General features: G+C 33.0%; 1 protein-coding gene across 1 annotated transcript in view; it reads left to right on the top strand.

Moving 5' to 3' along the window:
- Window positions 1-2,710: 2,710 nt before the first annotated feature.
- The window catches only part of LOC136034084 (potassium channel subfamily K member 18-like), a 100,453-nt gene continuing 97,163 nt past the window's right edge, over window positions 2,711-6,000 (top strand). The window contains exons 1-2 of the mRNA XM_065715210.1: window positions 2,711-2,834; window positions 4,952-5,050. The gene's annotated coding sequence lies outside the window, so the exon portion shown is untranslated. The remainder of the gene's footprint in view (window positions 2,835-4,951; window positions 5,051-6,000) is intronic.

The raw sequence follows: 6,000 nt of genomic DNA, 5'->3' as shown, positions 1-6,000 counted from the left end.
CCTTCCCCATCCCTTATTTCTCAAAATCGTCTGATCAAAACTAAGAGAAAGCCATTTAGCCAAAAAAAAAAAAAAAAAAAAATATGCAAATTTCATTTTAATAATTTATGTGCGGAGAGCCAAAATCAAACATGCATTAATGCAAAAACGATCAGAAATTAAATAAAAAAAAAACTAGTTTTTTTTAACTGAAAGTAAGGAGCGACATTAAAACTTAAAACGAACAGAAATTACTCCGTATATGAAATGGGTTGTCCCCTCCGCAATCCCTCGCTCTTTACACTAAAGTTTGACTCTTTGCCACAGTTGTATTTTTTAAAACAATTAAAAATTTTAGCGTAAAGAGTGAGGGATTGCGGAGGGGACAACCAATTTCATATACGGAGTAATTTCTGTTCGTTTTAAGTTTTAATGTCGCTCCTTACTTTCAGTTAAAAAAACTAGTTTTTTTTAATTTAATTACAAGTAGGCCCACCACCTTTAATTCAACTAACCTTCTTAAACTACAAGGATTTTTCCAAGCTAACGTAGATGTTTTTTGTGCCGACTGAATTTTGGCTTTAGTTAAAGAAGTTTTTTGACACTACCCTGTCAGTGAGGCTAGTAGTTTTCAATCCTTATCCACCTATGTTAAATCACTGAAGATTCAACTTTCCAGTTATTTTTGATTAACACTAGAAAAGGTACTTTTTAATTGAAGAGTGTGTTTTCAGTTTCCTAATTTTTTAAAGGGTCTTCATTTTTAAAAAGTTTGTAAAGGGTCTTAAGTCATACTATGGGTACTAAATTTAAACAGAATATCATTTTTTTTTCATGTAGAAAGGGTTGATTTTATTATTCAGAAAAGGCAACAAAATAGAGTATATAATAGAGTATATAATATATAGAGTATATAATATAGAATATATATAACAGAGTATATAATATAGTCTTTCATATAATATACAATTTACAAAATAAATACCTTTTTTTCTCTAATCTGTATTGTATTTCACTGTGAAATCTCAGATACTTCTTAAGCACCAAAACCAAGGCCCTATCCGAGGGGGAAGGTTATCGAGTTTGTCCCCACCCCCCGCTCTCGTGGAAAAAAACAGCAATAACCCCCCGAACAAAAATCTTTGATATGACATTGACCAAAGTATTTAAGTTTGTTTATTTATTATTCTTTACAAATTTGTAAAATTTCGCTCTGTTATCACTCAGAAATTCCCCCTTCCCCCGAAAAATTTCTGTTTTTTTTCCTATGTTAAGTGATGAAGTGATAAAGAGTACCTTCTACAATACAAATATCTTAAATATACTTGCTATTGGTAATAGGAAAAAAACAGCTTAAATGGTTCGAGCACATCCTAAAAATATGCTAATATCCACTTCTTGGCCGCTGGTGGTACTTTTTGGGGGGAATGTGGAAGAAAAACATTATTTTTTAATTATTTCGTTTTGTTTTGCTTTTTTGTATGGCAAATTCGAGGCGACAGACAATATTCTATATAAATTCTAATAAAATATATCCTAATTCAACCTAATCAATTTTGTTTTCGTAAAGGGATGTCTACAGACCAGGCAGTTTTAATGTTGCCTACGTTTGTAAATGATGCTCTAGACCAGAGTTACAAAGTGGCGTCTATTTTCCTAGATGTAGTAAAAGCTTTCGAGACTGTTGACCTTGTAATTTTATCGTAGAAGCTAGAAAATTGTGGAATAAGAGGAAAGGCATTGAAGCTATTTGATTCATTCTTGAGTGGTAGAACACAGTATGTAGAAATTTCTGGAGCAAGTCCAGCAAAAGAGTAGTTGAATTCGGTGTGCCTGGGGGTTGTGTTTTACGCCTCCTTTGTTCCTAGTATATATTAATGAGTTGGGTTTGTCTGTAATTAGTCTGATTAGTAATTCCTGTTTTGTTGATGATACCCATTTTACTATGGCAGAAAAAATAATGAAAAAGGGGTATGGTATTCATGGATAAGTGGATGAGAGTATGAAATTTTGTTAAATCATAATAAATCAGATTTTGTTATTTGTTGAAGGTCTTCTAATTATTGCCCTTGGATTACTAATATACAAATAGATAATAACGTAGTCAAGCGTCCTAGTAATATCAGCTATCTTGATGTTAATGTTAATGAATGCCTTAGTTTTAAAAAACATGTATCTTTGATTAGTACTAAATTTGCAAGAATACGAATAATGAGAAAGTTAAATAACATATTCCCGAATTATGTGATGAGATAATTTATTTCTCTTTAGTCCACCCATATTTGATTTATTGTGTGACTATATGGTCCAGTACGTTTTCGATCCACTTGAAGCAACTACATTTGATGCAAAACACGGCACTCCGAGCGATGACCGGAAATAGTAACATCAGTCAGATCTCAAAATGTACTGCCAAATATTATCCCTCGTTTAGGTCTAGGACAATTTATCCTGCATTATTCATGTATAAGTATTATTGCAAATTCCTAAGTGTTTCCTAAATTTATATACTTCTGGCGATGAAATACACAATTATCCTATATGATATGCTAATATAGTGATGGTAATATAGCTAAAAAAATAGTGCCAAATTTTTGGAATAATTTGCCCTACTTTTTGAAAAAGTTGGCAAATGTGAGTGATTTCCGTAAAGATCTTAAAACAGTTGGTCTCCAGGTGTATAGGGTTTTGAAGAATTGTTTAATTGGGTTTCTTTCGCTCTCAGGTTCCCACAGGAAAAAAAAATTAATGAAATTAATTTGTTTAAATTTTTGTTGGACTGAAGCAAGGGTTTTTTGAGTGTGTTATTTGGTGGAATGTATTTTTTTTGGAATAGCTGTGCGGACTGGAGTTGGGTAAATGGCAGATTTTTTTTTTCCTTCTTTCTTTTCTCTTCTTTAAATTTAATTCCTAGCTTTAATGAGTTATTCCAAGCAAGCGAAAGCTAAGGAGGGTCAATTGTTTGGTTGTATTGCTTTTTTTTGTATTTTCCTTATGTATTTTGTTGTCTTTCCTTGAATAAACCCGCTAGCAATCTCAATAAAAAGATTAATTACAGTATCTTGAGTTCGCTTGCTATCAAACAGTTCATGGTAACGAACTGTAGTAAGGAGCGACCCGGCTTAATAGTAAACGAAATTCTAAAACACGGAATTTTGATACTAATAGATATATCAGAAGAATCGGATTTTTATGCTGATTGTAAATATACAAGTTTCGTAAAATTTAGTCTCACTCATCAAAAATTAAGAGTCTGAGAAAATTTGCCTTATTTTGTAAAGTAGGGGAAACAACCCCTTCTAAAATTCATAATATCTTAACGAAAATCACACCATCGGATTCAGCGCATCAGAGAATCCTACTGTAGAAATTTCAAGCTCCTATCTACAAAAATGTGGAACTTCGTATTTTTTGCCAGAAGACCGATCACGGGTCTGTGTTTATTTATTTTTTTCCCAGGGGTGATCGTATCGACCAGGTGGTCCTAGAATGTCACAAGTGGGCTCATCTTAACGGGAATTAAACATTCCAGTGCCCTTTTTAAGTAACCAAAAAATTAGAGGGCATCTAGGCCCCCTCCCACGCTCATTTTTTCCCAAGTCAACAGATCAAATTTTTGAGATTGCCATTTTGTTCAGCATAGTCGAAAAACATAATCAATATGTCTCTGGGGATGACCTACTCCCACACAGTCTCCAGGGGAGGGGCTGTAATTTACAAACTTTGACCAGTGTTTATATACAGTAATGGTTATTGGGAAGTGTACAGACGTTTTCAGGGAGATTTTTTTGGTTCTGGAGGGAGGGTCGAGTGGATGGGGATAAGTGGGAGGATATTTTTTGGACTAATTTGTCGTGGGGGAAGAGAAATTCCATGAAGGGGGCGCAGGATTTTCTAGCATTATTTTTAAAAACAATGAAAAAATAAATAAGAAAAAGTTTTTTCATAACAGCAAGTAGCAGCATTAAAGCTTAAAAAGGACGGAGATTATCACGGGTATTAGGGGTTCATCTCCTCCTAAATATTTTGTTTCTACGCTAAAGTGTTTTTAGTAATTTCAGCTATTTATTCTACGGCCTTTGTGACTCAGGGGAAATTCTTAAAATAATTGGAACAAAATTTGAGCTTGAGTGTGAAGAGTGAGGTATTAATGAGGGGGCAAACCCCCTCATATACATAATAAAAAAATACGTATATAGAAGTTCGTTACGTAAGTTAATTAGTAAGTTACGTATATTTTTTTACTAACAAAAACGATCGTTATAAATTAAAAGTTCTAGTTACCTTTTTAAGTAATCAAAACATTGGAGGGCAAATGGGCCTCCTCCCCCACCTCTTTTTTTCAAAATCGTCCGATCAAAACTAAGAGAAAGCCATTTAGCAAAAAAAATAACATGCAAATTTTGTTTTAATTATTTATGTGCGGAGAGCCAAAATCAAACATGCATTAGTTCATAAACGTTCAGAAATTAAACAAAAAAAACAAGTTTTTTTTAACTGAAAGTAAGGAGTGACATTAAAACTTAGCACAAAAAGAAATTACTCCGTGTATAAAAGGGGCTGTTCCCTCCTCAATGCCCCGCCTTTTCACGCAAAAGTTTTTTACTATTTTATAAAGAAGAATTGAGTGAAATAGTCAAACTTTAGCGTAAAGAGCGAGTCGTTGAGGAGGGAACAGTTCCTTTCATGCACAGAGTAATTTCTGTTTCTTTTAAGTTTTAACGTCGCTCCTTAGTTTCAGTTAAAAAAAACTTGTTTTTTTTATTTAATATGCATTAGAAGCAAACAGTTTAAACTACTTTGCAAGAGGTGGCGGAAATAGAGGGCTAAACAGAGCAGGATAGATGAGCCAACAACAGCTGTTGTGTGCCAGCAACAGCTGTATTAGCTCTTTGAATGTTACTAGTTGAAGCAAAGGCTAAAACTCTTCTTAATTATCCAACCCCTAAACTCATGAACTGTTTCTTTTTAGGTTTGCGATCACTATTTAAGTCAAAATGACATATCTACTCCTCAGAGATTAATGAGAGCTCACACAAGCATAGGAGACATAGAAGATAATGTTTTTAAGGTAAATGCCTCAAATCGATATTCAAAAACCATACAGAATAACAATTTTCTATCTTGTACTAAAGGAAAGCGCATGTTTTAACTGTATTGGTCTTTTTGGTGTGAAGTTCCTGAATACCTTTCATTATTTGCTAATATGAGTGACCAGCTTTATTCTGTAAATGAGGGGACTGGGCCCTCCTTGATCATCTTCTCTTTACGCCAAAGTTTTGTAATGCTCTGCTAAAATCCTTTATTGCCAGAATTGCAGTTAATGGAAAATTGTAATGCTTTTTCTTACTTGTCGTCTTTTAAAACATTTAGCTAGAGGTTTTTACTGTTTAAAATATATTTGTATCAAGTAGCTCTTCCATTTCTTTTTTGAAAATTAAATTCTGCCTCCTTTCCTCTTAGAGGTATTAGGTTTCAAACATTTCGAGCATATACATAAATTTAACTTTAAATGCCATTTACTCGTATTTACACTTTTAATGTTATCAATTGGATAAGAATATACTATTTATGTTTTGTACTTTAAATTTACTGTTTAAAAATATAGAAGCACTTCTGTACTTGCATAAAATTAGATAAACAAACAAGTTTTTTAACTGAAAGTATGGAGCAGCATAAAAACTTAAAGCGAAAGAAATTATTACATACAATAGGGGGGTTGCCCCCTCTCAACACCTTGCTCTATATATACTGATTTAACTTTTTGTCTTAATTTTTTAAGAAAAACTCGTGAAACACAAGGGCGTTTTAATTAGAAGAATAAAGTTTTTTAAAAGTTTAAAAAATTACCGTAAAGAGCGGGGTATTAAGGAGGGGGCAACTCCCCTCATATACGGAATAATTTCCTTTTGTTTTAAATTTTGATGTTGCTCCTTACTTTCAGTTGAAAAACTGTTTTTTTTTTTAATTAATTTCCGATCTTTCAAACAGTTTGTGGTAAAGAACTGTAAGTAAGGAGCG

The sequence above is a fragment of the Artemia franciscana genome, chromosome 12 (assembly GCF_032884065.1).
Source record: "Artemia franciscana chromosome 12, ASM3288406v1, whole genome shotgun sequence".
NCBI lineage: Eukaryota > Metazoa > Arthropoda > Branchiopoda > Anostraca > Artemiidae > Artemia > Artemia franciscana.
This window is presented reverse-complemented; position numbering and strand designations above follow the sequence as displayed.